This window comes from Kryptolebias marmoratus, linkage group LG8 (genome assembly GCF_001649575.2).
Source record: "Kryptolebias marmoratus isolate JLee-2015 linkage group LG8, ASM164957v2, whole genome shotgun sequence".
Classification (NCBI taxonomy): domain Eukaryota; kingdom Metazoa; phylum Chordata; class Actinopteri; order Cyprinodontiformes; family Rivulidae; genus Kryptolebias; species Kryptolebias marmoratus.
In genome coordinates this window covers 25,510,810-25,525,123 of record NC_051437.1, presented here as the reverse complement: position 1 = coordinate 25,525,123, position 14,314 = coordinate 25,510,810, and the positions used below count along the sequence as shown (strand labels likewise).

At 35.9% G+C, this 14,314-nt stretch overlaps 1 protein-coding gene across 1 annotated transcript in view; it reads right to left on the bottom strand.

The window, feature by feature from the left end:
- LOC108233105 (vitamin D3 receptor A) overlaps window positions 1–14,314 on the bottom strand; it is a 66,658-nt gene that overhangs the window by 40,874 nt on the left and 11,470 nt on the right. The window lies entirely within an intron of this gene.

Below are 14,314 nucleotides of genomic sequence, written 5' to 3'. Positions count from 1 at the left end.
AAAAAATAAAATACTCAGTTATATGTCTAAAGAATACAAAGCTGCTCGCAATGAAAGAATAAACATAAACACATACAGCTTCAAACAAAAGTATTTCCTCTTTTTTATTTACAATTTTGTCAAAAAGGAACATAATCTTCCTGACACGAGGAGGACTCTGTACTTCTGCCAGCACCTTTGATGTGGAAGCAATAGTAGTTACAATGACAACATTAATCCTTGTAACAGTTTAGCTTCTACTTCAGTAGTGGGTGGAAACTCCTCCTAGCTTGTCTAAACTGCCAAGTATGCAGGTGTAAATCAATATCCCGCCTCCAAACACCACTACATACTCAAAGTTCACTTTAAAAGTTCACTGTAATCTGAAGAGTTTGATAACAACCTCTTGGATGGTTTTGAACAGAGAACATTCAATTAAACAAGGGAAGAAAACTAGAAACCAGGAGTGATAAAAGCCACTCGGATGAAAAAGCTCTGTCTAATAAAAGCCAGGTGATTCTGATAGCAGCGGGATTCAAACGTTAGTGTTGGAAAATCCTAAAACTGAAGTGACGGATCTCAACTCTGCACCCGTAAACAGATTCGTGCACATTTCCTGATGTGACTTGGCAAGCTATTAAAAGAATAGGAGTTGAGAAGAAGAAGGGTCTGGAACTCAGTTAAGAAGGGCCTCCTACTGAAGGAAAAGAGGGAGATGTTTTCAAGATGGTTCTAGCTGCTCTTTGTCAAAACTTCACTTCCAACTCCTATTACTGTCAATTAATCATTATTATCTGTCTTGTTTATTGCATCTCTGAAAAAGTTGTAATCCCCAGTAAAGAATCATTAAGAGTTTATATAAATAATAAGTTCAAAAAAGGGGAGAAAAACTAAAGTTAAACCACATCAAGTGCTTTAACGAAATCATCAAATGCTTTAATTACAGGAAATATTATACATAGAAGAAATTGTAAGAATGACAGTCATTGCAAACTGTAGCATGTGCACATGAACAGCCATCTTGGCTTGCTCCACAAATACAAAGATCCAACAATGTGTAAGAGGAACCTTTATGCTGCAGAAACAGGAGACAATAGCTCTGTGCCTGAGTAAGTCCGAGTCAAGTGTCACTTTCAGATTTGCCACAACAACCTTGAGATGTAAACACCAAGACATGAATCGTTAATGCCTCTAATCCGAGCAAGGTATTACAGCTGAGCACATGGATACCTGACCACATGCACGTTCATGCCCATACGCTTTTCTTTATAACTGAGAACCAACAAGCTTTTACAGTCTTAGACCTAGGCAAATGTGTATTTTTTAGACTTTTATGATTTGTATGTCTATATTTGCCTCTTTGAATTTTACAATGTCTGTATCAAATGCAAGCTGTTGAGTCAGAAAAGAGAAGAAAATGCATCATGCAGCTTTTAAAAAGGTCACGCCAAAATGGCACAAAAACAAAAAAACAGCTGCCCAAAAATCTGCCTCTCCACAGGAAGGCTTCAGATGGCATAAATTAATTAAGAAATATAGCCAATGAATATTCTGACCAGCTGAGACTGAACAGACATGTGTATCTAAAAAAGATAAAGGATTATAAGCATTACAGTTAATGGTGATGCAAATATCCATCATCATGCATCGATAAAGTCTTATTCAATACAGTTTGTAACATTAGAGCAGCCATATCATCAGCTAAAAGGGAAAATAAATATTTATGTTATAAAAAATGAGATTACAGCTTACAAAAAGATATGACAGATGTGCTGATATTATGGTACTGACGTAACTTTTAATTAGAGTACAATTCTATTGTTCAAAGAAAGAATCACAAATATGTCTTCTGCTGTGAAAGTTTACAACACAATCCTGGAAACACTCTCAGACAGTTTAACAAGGAGCAAAGGGGCTCATTGAAAGGGCTCATTTAAGTCCAACAGCACATGAACTGCTTTCACACAAATGCCAAAAGGCAATCAAGAGAATCAGGTTTGGACTATCTCACCACTTCACACATGGACAGCGAGAAAACAGGAAATCTTGAGTGGCAGTGGCAGACTGCACAGGATAAGATATGATTGTTAAATGCTCACTTATCATAACAGACAAGACTCTATAAAAATACATATAAATTAAGATTTTCTGCTAAGAACATTATTGCATGGATTTAGACCAACAATATCAGTAAAAGACTTGCAAGCTTTATGCAGGCAACCAAAGAGAGAGTGTGAAGCAACTGTTATGGATTCTTCTGAAGAAATATGTGCTATACTTTTATTTGATCTGATCAAGTCATATATATAAAATCTGCAGAAAGTCTGGACTAAATGTGACAGACATCTGCATTCACACATGTGGCCCATTAAGTAAACGTCTTGGAAAACATTAAAGAATGTGTAAAAGTGGCTTTAAGCCTTCATTCTAAAATTAAATTCTACTTCTGTTTCCAAGTTTCAACTGATTCATCAGAAGTGCAAATAAATAACACAAATGAGACAATTCACTGCTCACTTGAAAGTAAAGTGGTATGTTTTCTTGTCTGAAATCTACCAACTTTCATATTTTGAAAGCTGACCAATTAAAAAGAGAAATTAGCTTAGGCCAAATTATGAATTGTTTTATACACTTTCAGCTCTGCCTTCTAAATAGAACTCATATATTCACAAAAAATCTTGGAGGTAATAATGTTTACAAGTAAGCTGCTGAAGGAGATGCCAATTAAGAAAAGCAAAAAGACCTTTGCACCGCTGCAGACCTATTATTTTCACTTTGCACAATGAGTTGAACGATACACAGTTGAATAATTATCTCTCTCACCATGTTGTTGATTGGGTTGACTGCTTGCTTACTTGTAACACTTATAAACTGTGCTTAAAAGTAGCTGAATTAATACAAGCAACCTGTGCTAACTTGACTTACATTTCAAATAAGCCCACCAACAGTATTAAAAATCTACAGACTAACCAGCACTTATTTCATATAGCTTGCCATGAGTGAGTTTAAAGTAAGAAGGTGATATCTGACACCTAAGACAACAAACTGCCTGTGGTTCATTTCAGCAATTTTCCCTGTGGCTTCTTCTATGTAACAAGCACCACACCAGCGAGAGCAAACACAGTTGATTTCAGTCTTACATAACTCCAAGCGTAGTTCCAATAAACTGTAAGCAGAAGTTAAAATACCTAAAATATCTCAAAACACAAGCAAACATTTGTAGGACTTTCTAGCGTCCATTTTTCTTTGCACTGGATGAGGAAAAACTGTCCATTCAAGTTGGATTTCCTTTCTTCTGATTGTCCGTCATTGAGACACAGTTAAAGTAAGATCTCTTTCTTTTCATATTATTTTTCATATAAAAATCCCAAATCATTGCTTCACTTTTGGAATTTAAAGGAAATAAGGCGATCAAAGCATGTTTACTACATTTTTACTTTTATCATTTACAATTTACATTGGAGTTATTTACCTGATGTGATCAAATTATGAAAGAATTAGGTTTAGAACATTTTATTTGTGTTTGGTTCAGGTCCTAGCTTTGAACACTGATTTTAGATCAAACTGCATGCACTGTACATATTGAAAAAGCAAATCTATAAGCAGAAAGATCCTCAAGGATACAGGTGCTGTAAAATACCAGCAAAGCATCACCAATAATGGCAGGCAGGTCTTCATTTTGTTGCAACTCAACTTTTGGGAACTCAGAAGATCTGAACAAACTGCACACCCTAATCCAATACTAAGTACTTTTACAATGCATGTTTTGATCTATATAAAGAGGGAGAAGAAGGTTACACTGGGACAAGTTCATGGAAACGTTTCAACTTCAACCACAGTCAGCCCGATTATAAAATTACACAAAATGTGAAAACAGTAAAAAAAAAATAAAAAAATAAAAAAAGGAGACGCTTTTTCCACCCACTACCTGGCATCCACTTATGAGCGAAAATAACAGGGCTTAGTGGAAAACAACAGTGTCTGACAGAGAAAATGACTCATCTCTCGCTCCAACCCTCCATCTCTCGCTTTCTGCTTTTCTCTTGTCAAGTTACCAGCTTTAGCACATCCAGGACAACACACACACACACACACAAAAACAGCTGAACGTGAATGAGAACATTGACACCAATAATCTGTACAACTCAACCGCCCTCAGTTCCCAGAACTAATGGTACTCATAAATAAGTTTAAATATGCAAATATTAAAGTTTGTTTGAGAAAAATCTTCTTCGTGAAGATAAAAAAAGATTTTAAAAAAGACAAAAATATTAAAGCAGGGTCATAAATTAGAATATCTTTAATGTCCACACGCCTTGCAGACGTTGTCCTTATAGCTGTGGCTGCCTGATTCATCTGTGAACAGATTTATTCGGCCCACAATAAGATGTGTGATCAGAACTTCAGGAGAGATTTACTGAAATATGAATCATTTTTCCGTTTCTTGTGAGCCGTGGTTTAAACAGCATAACCCAGAATTCAGTTTACTTCAACTACATTTGGAATTGTAAAAATAACTATTATATATATTATAATATTATATTGTAGTTATTTAAAAAACATTTTTCTGTCAAAAGCCAGACCTGACTGAAATCAAAAATGTGGTTACAACAAACTATTACAGACCCACTTCTAAGACACAGCACTCCGTCATTTCTGTAATTATAATATGAATGCTAAAAGAGATTTAAAAAATACCACTTTTATCCAATTATTTTAATTACATAATTGCATGTATGATTTTGTTGTTTTTTTATTTTTAAATTGTTGTGCTGAATTAGGCTTTTTAGAATGTGATTCTGTCACCCAACAAAGGTGCTATTTAATCAATTTATTCTGAACTACTTTAAAAATCGGTCAGCGTGACTTTTACAGATTGTACACGTGCACAGCTTCCACAATAAAAGGGATGCTAAGAACAGTAAGGTTTCTATTCAAATAAACTCCTCTTATTGTGTACAGGAAAGGTTTAAGTGTGTAGTCAGAGCTTCATCCACCAACTTTAACCCACATTTCCAAATATATAAGTCAGCGAGCTGCATGTACAGCTGGTTAGTGTTGTTTCACAAAAAGAAGCTTCTGGGTTTAACACTTTGTTAGATATTGGGGTTTTTCACTTACTTCAGTTTCCTTCTAAAGTCTAAAACATGTTCAGTTAAATGGTGACTCTAATTTGACTCAATGTGTGAGTGTGAGGGTAATGGACTGGACACTATCAGGTGTATTCTGCCTCTTACCCAACGACTAGTGGACTGGAGAGGGGCACCAGATATCTGCAACTATAAACGGGTTCAAGAAGAAAACGAAAATGAATGAAAGGATAGGTAACATCAAGCTAGTTTGTTAACCTGTTGCCTCATTTGTTTATCCAATATTTTGGCACATAATAGGGTCTCTCACCAAAATCCACCTCAAAGGCTAGCAAGGAAAGGAGGCTTGCATATAAACACACACATGCATCAGAACAAATCAAATGAAGACACTGTACAACAATGTTATCCTAATAAAAATTAAATACAATAATAAAAAACTACATAAACTAAAAAGTTCAATTCATTGTGTGGACAGTCCAGTTACCAGAGCTGCAGTGAAAAAGATGGAGCTTTAACTTCTATCTGCTATCTGCTGTACAGTGAGACCTAAATGGTCCATTTAAGTTAATTAACACTGAGTTTGTTTAGAAGTTTGTTCTTGTAATTTCTACACAATGAAATGTAAAAAGCAAAAATATCACAAAGCTATCTTTGGAAACCATTCACATTTAAACTATTTGTATCCAGCTTTAAATTGAATGAAAGAAAAAAATTATTTCATCCAAAATAATAACAATAATAATAATAAAAATAGTTATTTGTGCAGGTGTCAATGAAGTCATAGGCTGGAATAAAAGGACATGTTGAATTTATGAGGAGTGTTTAAACCCATAATAAATTCCATGACTTGTCTTTAGTTTTTGGTTCATTACTGTAGCTGATTAATTACACTGCTGATAAAATTTAGAGTCTCGTGCGTGTGTGTGTGTAATATGTGGGGAAAGTTGGTCAGTATAGTTGTGATTTAAGATTATATCAAAAGAAAAAAGATAGCCGGGTTAAAAGTCCAGGTCTCCCAAAATAGAAACTCACTACGTTGACAGTCAAGTGACTGTCATATGGGTGTGCCATTTATCTACAGGCCAAATCCAAGGCCTCAAAAACTGTCCCTGGCCCTAGTTTACATACAACTCCAGAATAGACACAGAGTAAAATAAACACGGTGTGAAGAGAATAAAAATAAACCTGCAAGCAAAAAAATACAAAGATGACAAACTACCGGGCCCTTTTACACTACATAACTGACAACAACATAGATATTGTGCAAATGGAAGCCTGTTATTTAGAAATTGGTACCTTTTAGGCCAACTTCACAGTGGCAACATGATGTGCATATTTCATGTGTAGAGCATAGTGGTTTGAATTTTGCCTCCCATTGTCAGAGATTAGACGTTACACAACAGCTACCAGTCGCATGCGTCTCAGCTCATCTGGACGTATTTCGGGACATACATCTTTAAAATATAGCTAACACATATGATCACCAGACTGACCTCATGTCACCAATAATAAACCTTTTTTCATAGTATCAGTATTTAGATGATGTGTCACGGACAATAAAAATGCAGTGTATTTGATGAAGACAATTGATTGAATGCAGCAACCGCATATCAATGTCATCTAATTCCATATGGTCCCATCTTCAGTCTACTTTTCGAGACATCAGCTACGAATTGTAACTGCTGTGTTTATTATGGCTCCTAACAAAGGGACTGCAATGAAGAAAAAGTGTGCAGCCAATAGAGGCGCTGCAGAAGGGGCACAACAGAAAGGTCAGTGCTGTGAATACACACATGCAACTATGACGCAGCAGTTCAGCAATGCACTTTCGAAACACACGCCAAGCTGCTGCTGCAATGCCAAAATTAGTTTCTTGCACCTTTAAATGAGCCATTTACAATAAGAGCTTTGAGGCCTTGGCTTGTGAGAGGCAGCAAAAGAGTGTGACAGATAAGAAAATGCAACGAAAAGTACAGAAGGTCAATGTTGTCCAGGGTCTTACGTGATGCTTTCCTGATGGACAATTTGGCTTATTTTGTTGGATAAGTTTTAATGATTGTCATGACTTTGAGAGGCTGACACTTCAGGCAGCAAAACATCATTACTTTTCTGGATTCATGTCATCATTTCAGAAAAACTAAATATGTGGTTAAACAACTAACACAGGAAAAAAATAAACCTAAAACTTTCAACTTTCTCCAAGTCTCTGTTGAAACGTTCAAGTACCCGTCTGTCAAAACATGATGACTATATTTCAAAGGGCTGGTCTGAATCACCACATGTGAAAGCAGACTGATTCTGAGTGACAGTCTCAACCATTTTATGACCAGCAAAACTGTAAACAAGTGGAATGAGGGAGGGATCGGGCTGAGCAAAGCGTCCGGTTCAAACATTATGTTTCTCTGCTTCCATCTGTTTGCGTAGCAAAAGAAGTGTTTGAATGGATGGATTTGAGTCCGTGTACACAAACATGCATGTGTGCATGCGAATTACAATGAAGTGGAAATCTTTGTTTTATTCAGCCAGACATGATGTCGTCAGAGAAAGAATTACTTTACTAAAGAATTAAATGTTACAAAAAAACCACAACTAACTGACAGCATTATAAGAGAAGAAAAAAATGATGGGGGGGGGGACGACATAAATCATATCTCATTTAACTTGTTCTGGCTGCTGAGTTCGTGTCTTTTTTTTCAAGTAAATAACTATAAATCATCGAAAAACAAAACCACTTTCCCTTGAGTATAAACAACTGACTACGCACCAAGTATCTAAGGACATAAACTCACACAGAATGATGCTGCATACCTAACTTTATAGTCACGTTAAAAATAAAACCGCCCCATAGAGATTGATGGCTTTTCCAACACATTGAAACAAGCAAACACTTAGTTCCTAAAGATAAAAGATAAATACTTGAACAATTAACATATTAAAGACAGACACATGAGAATTACAGAGCAGTTTTAAAGCTGCATGAAGAGAAACAGCAGCTAACTGCGGGCTTCAAGTCAATCTGTACATTTATGGTGTTAGATAATGTTACTGTAAAAACACTTGGTCAACTTGCATAACATTGTCTTAGAGTCACATGTCTCCTATCTGCTCCTCTTTGCTGTTATAATCATGCAGAGATTATTAGGCAAGTGCAAAGTTTCATGTTATACGCCTTATCACATGTTTGTGAATTGACCTGGGTAAAAATTTGCTTTCTAAGGAGATAAGAGCCCTCTCCTCTCTCCGCTCCTTCGCTCTTCTGTCCTTGCATTTCATCTCAACTTAAAAAAAAAAAACACAACTTAAACTTACGTCTTCTGAAATTGACAGAGACCATCCAGTTCTTTAAAAATCAATCAACATCTTTTATTCAAAAAAACTAATGAATAACTGCCAGTGATTTAGAAAAGTATTGATCATGTAATGCCCATTCCTAATAATTAGGAGGTGATAATCAGAGCACCTTTAAGAACAGAAGACAAATAAGTGCAACAACTTGCTGGGTGAAAAGAAAATATGATCTGCCATAACAATTTGACCACCCATAGAGAATACTGATTGCTTCCCTCTTTTCCTGCTAAAACAGCTCTGACCAGTCCGACATGGACAAAGGACATTTAGCTGGACTTGGGTGTCCGATGTGGATCTTTTGGGCCTGAGGCTTGATGTGAGGTCTCTGTGGATTTGGCTTGCTTACCACAAATGTCATCAGATCCCAGCAGCTTGATATCCACCAAGTTTGGATGCCAGGTTAACATCTGTTCTTTTAGTCATACATGAGCAGTTTTTGGCAAGGTACGTAGATGTCACGCTAAGGTTGGGAAATGCTGAAATGCTGCTGCCATGGGGGGTACGATTGGTCAGCAAAAATGTTTCTGTGAGTGTCAAACATCTACACCAGGATGCAATTTTTGGGATTTTTTTTAATGTGTTGAGCAATGTTACCAACTGTTAGTGGTCATAATATTATGGCTGATGAGTATATGTAACTCTTAGGTTGCTGGCAGAAATATATGAGAAAATATTCATGGTCATGTTTACAATACAGTATTGTTTCTTTGTGCTGTCCTTGATTCAAATAGTTCTAAATAAAAATAATTGTTAAATAATCATTTTCTGTGCATAATTCCATAAACTTTTATTTGCCATTTCCAATTCAGTCTACAAGGACTGAGTAGTGAAATTAGGTTGGTTTTGTTCCACTTATAGCGGTTTTTTTACAGTCAGTATGAAATTGCTTGTTTAGAACACTGTTACCGCTAAAATGAATAATATCACTTATTTCGCATCCTCAGATCTGTTTGCACTTGTTCTCTGCCTGCATTCTTGGCGCCTAAAAGCTATGAGATAACCACAATTGTCAGCAGTTACATTAGCTCCATCTAATGACATGCACTTTCATAACAATCACTGTTGAACGCAATCAGGTGCAAATTAGTTTATTTCCTGACTTGAGGAAATTAAAATGCCTCACCTTTCTGGTGCATCTGTCTCCCCTCTAGCTATGCAATTTGTGGTGCATTAAGAATGACAGACTGAATTTGGATATTAACATTTTGATGTTTTAATGTAAGAAGAGATAAAACTGCAGATTTGTTTTATCATAGAAGCTTTATTTTATTTATTTTTTTATTTTATAAAAGAACTACCACTAAATTTTTTTTATTATTTGAGGTCATTTCTAATCCCTTTTTTTGGTAGTGTTTATCTTTATTTTCCTTTTTAGTAAGTGTAAAATAAGTACAACTGAACTGAGGTGGAGTAAACGCATAGTCAAAAACTTTCCACTGTTAAGCCACACCTGAATCAAAAATAAATAAAAACACAACTGGTTACTCCTGGTTCTTGTTGAATATCAATGTCTTGATGCATTAAACTCAGAAACATGCATAATTAAAGGATAACAAGGTCTAACACAGTTTACCCTGTTTCATATGCGAAACATTTCAAATGGTGTCAACCTCAGAATTGTTTCATTTCACAAGAAAGGAACAAAAACAAAATGCTATAAGCAATGACATACGCCATCATCAAACTGCTTAATACTTGCTGTATAGAAAATGTTCACTTATTATCTTTCCCTGTTATATGAAACAAATGGGTTTAGATTTTTGTAGTGGTACCATTCAAGATGTGCGCTGGTGAAATTCATGCTACTGCTTCAGACTCAACAGATTGTCTCAGAGGATAACAAACACTGGCTTCTGGCACACAAACTGATGAGCAGTCAATTTTGACAGCATTTTTCCATTTCCATCACTGCAACAGCTACAGTCACTGAACAATCGCCAGTCTTTTAAGAGTTCAAGCCACTGGCATGTTTGATTCAAGGCTGTTTCAAATTAAAAAATGGAATTTAAAATTGGCGAAATAATTTGCTGCAGTTTTTTTGTTTAAATCCACAATAGTTTGTGGCTTTCACATGTTTTGTGTGTTTATTTGCCAGGTGCAAGAGGTGCCACCATTCAGAAAAAAAAACTGTCCAGAGTCAAAATACTTGGGTACAACTGATACAAGCTACAGAAAAAATATGTTTTAAAAGCAAATAAAAGTCATTTTTTTATGAGCAAGTGTATTCCAGGTTCCCTTTTTACTTAAAGCTTAGAAAATCACATAGCTGTCTTGAAAATAAAAAAAACCTCAGTACACTAACAGTACACACACTATTAACAATGGTAAATAATCATTTTTTGTTTTAGTGTAACTGTGTTAAAAGTAATTTGTGTGAAAATAAATAATGCGCTTACTTTAATTTGCTACCTAACACATCCCACAAACACAATGCAGAGGAGAGTAAAGTCAAATGAACAGAGCACAAAAAGCTGGAAAATATTAAAAACTAATACTGTCACCAGCACTGAGGCTGAATAATATAATTGGGTTAAAATAATAGTATCTTTGTTGTTGTTTGTTGGTTTATTGTTTGTCAGCACAGATGACAACACCCAGCTGCAGGCAATAAGTAATTAGGAACAATGACAGTTTATTTCCTTTCTATGAAACTGCAGCAAGGCGACAGCAAAATGAACACAGAAAGAAAATTATCTGCAAAAACAGATTTTTGAGAAGTGACCCAATCCTGGACAACGAAAGAGTTGGATATAAGATCCAACGTAATGCACTGCTTTATATATTTTGAGCTGTGCAGAGAGATGACCCCATGTTTGCTTCTGTGTTCTCTGTTCAAACATTAAACAGAACGACTGTAATCCACCTGTTTCAATTCAAACAATCTGGATCAGAGCACAAACCAACTCAGTATTACATTCAATTTTATTGTATTTTTGGAGTCCTGCAATTTTTCTTTGTATTCATAGAATTACTTTTCTTATTCTACAGCCTGATGAATATATTTCACTTAATTGTATATATTCAAAATGATCACACTGGTATACTACGTTGCAAGATCTCTGAAGAATGTTGTGTGTAGCTTCAACAAAACGATCCAAAGAATTTAACCACTTTTATGATTTTGAGGTAGTGGATGTGTTTGAGACAGAGATTACTTGTCAGTTTGTGTCTGTGTGGCAGTATCCTTTCTTCTGCCGTAAACTCCGGGGAGTAAAACAAATCTGGCCCGAAGAGACTCCTAATCCTGCTAAAACCAAACACCATGCTGCAGAACAGAGGAGGGGGAAAAGGTAACACAGGATAAGACATAACAAGGACAATACACAGCGTCTTTTTATTTTGTATACTACCAGGGAATAAGAGGCTTAAAATGCAAACAGGAAAAAAAGTAATCTAAATGAGCTCTAAGAAACATATTCAAGTTTTCAATGATGATGCAAACTGCAACAAAAACCATCATAAATATCTGAAACTTACTGAATGACAAAGCAACAAACATGAAAGAAAATATTATCACCACCAAGGTAAAGCAGTAACCAAGAGTACAAAGACCAAGAGCGTACATGTTTAAAGTACAACTAAACATTTACAGCTACCAAGACTGTCATTTAAAACCAATTTTCCAACCAAACTACAAACAAAAGGAAAGAGAAAAGGAGTGGTGCATTAAACACAACATGAAACAATTTGCCAGAAGAACAAAATGAAAACAAACTTTCTGGCCACATAAGGATGCCATAAAAAGTGTCATTATAGGGGAAACCAAATCATTTCTTCTTTGTTAGCAAAATGATGCTGTTTTTTTTTTAATTGCTTAATTACAAAACATAGATGCAGTGTGTCAAACACGTGCCACAATTTATACAATTACAAAAGCAGGGATTTAAATTTATATCTAGAAAATATTCAATATCTAAAGACATATTTGAGGAGGGAAGTAAAATGCTATTTAATATTGATGTTTTATTACAGTAATAATGTATAGATAACAGCCATTTTTTTTTTCAAACAGCAAAATTTTTTGTCAAAGCCAAAGACGCTCTGTAAATTTACATTTCTGTGCACGCCAATGATGCAACGAGGAAAGCATGACACCCATACCCAAAAGAGAAGCAGGGAGATGTTCTTGGTTTTGTAATCACACAGCCCAACCAAAAATGCTGCTTGGGTTTGGGCACTGCAGTAAATGAACAAATGTAAGATGAGCCCGTTGGGAAGAGGCAAAAGGGAAAAGACTTTTCCCTCTGCTATTCTACCAGCGCAAGTCTTTATGAGCAATTAAAAATGCAAAAGCAGTAATCAAATGTAGCGTGTCTAATAAAAGAAACAACTGTCTACCAATAAACAGAACAAGAACAATAACAGGAAGTTGTTGACAGTTTTTGTGGAGTGAAACATGAGCTTAGGAGTGTGTAAAGAAGAAAGTAAAAGTATACCAGTAACCCAAAACCTTCCTTGTTCTGTCCTGCTTGCATCAACATATACTGCCCTTAAAATGACAAGCCAATGTCTGGACATGTTTCAAGAAGGACAAGGAAGCAGACCAGAGAGACAATGAAGCATTAACTATTGATGCAATTGTTATAAAGGATATTGACTTAGACTGAATTTAGGAAATGCATGAAGGAGTGCACTGAGTGACTGATGAACCCTTTTGCATGACTAATTGTTCCACAAACAGGATATAATGGGTGGAGCCGTCAGAGGGGGCCTGTTAAACTACAACCAATCCCTCTCTGTGGGCTGGTCTCATCCTCTTTAGGCTACAGCAGGACCAGGAAAAAAAAATGAAAATAAGGAATGGAGGGTGGAAAAAAAAAAGAGGTTGAGGAGGACGGTAAGCAGTTCACACACAGCCCCTTACAGTGGGCCTCTGAAGACAGACACAGAAAGAGTGAGCAAGAAGGCGGACAGAAGCCGAGTCTCACAGTGTTTTAGGTATCCCTCGCAAACCAGGGCAAGTTCGTGCAACAGCCAAAAAATGTTAACACCCTCTCTATGAAAAAACGTATTCCTTGTCCAGTTATTTGCATAACATTTTATTTTAAAAAATACAAGTTGCAAGAAATGTATGTATGTGCTCACACAACAACAGCAAAATGAAACTAAATATGCTAAAATTTTACATTAACATTTAGATTTATCAGTACCGGTGTAATACTGTCACCAGAATACCACTTACATTTGTTAATTTATTCCAAATATAGCCACATTTTATATGTGCTAAATTTGCTTTCAATGTCAAAAGGATTTTCAAAGAAATTATATAGATTTTGACTAATTTTCTTACATTTTTAGAACTGTATCTGACAGAACAGGACAGATAAATGCATTTCAGTCCGACATTGCATGAGCCTGGCTGCAGATCAGACCTGTTAACATTTTGCAGGAATATGTGCAGAAAATAGCAGGTCAAGTGTTTGCTGAATGTGATGCACATTGCAGGAGGTCTGGAGGTGAGTTTACTCTGATGCAAAAAATGAAGCTGGAAACAGAGTTCACCCTGCACACACCTCTGATCTGATCCTAATTAAACTCAAAGCTGATGAATGAGCTGTGAAATTCAGGGCACAATCAATCAATCAATCAAATTTTATTTGTATAGCACATTTCAGCATCAAGGCATTTCAAGGTGCTTTACATAATTAAAAAACAAAATAAAAACAGCATGTGACAATAAATAAACAGTAAGAAAGAGACAAACATCAAAACCCCGCACTCTAACCCTAATTTAGCCATAAGCGACTCTAAACAGGTGGGTTTTAAGTTGAGATTTAAAGGCACCCAGTGTTTCAGCTGTTTTACAGTTTTCTGGAAGTTTGTTCCAAATTTGTGGTGCATAGAAACTGAAAGCTGCTTCTCCTCGTTTGGTTCTGGTTCTGGGGATGCAGAGC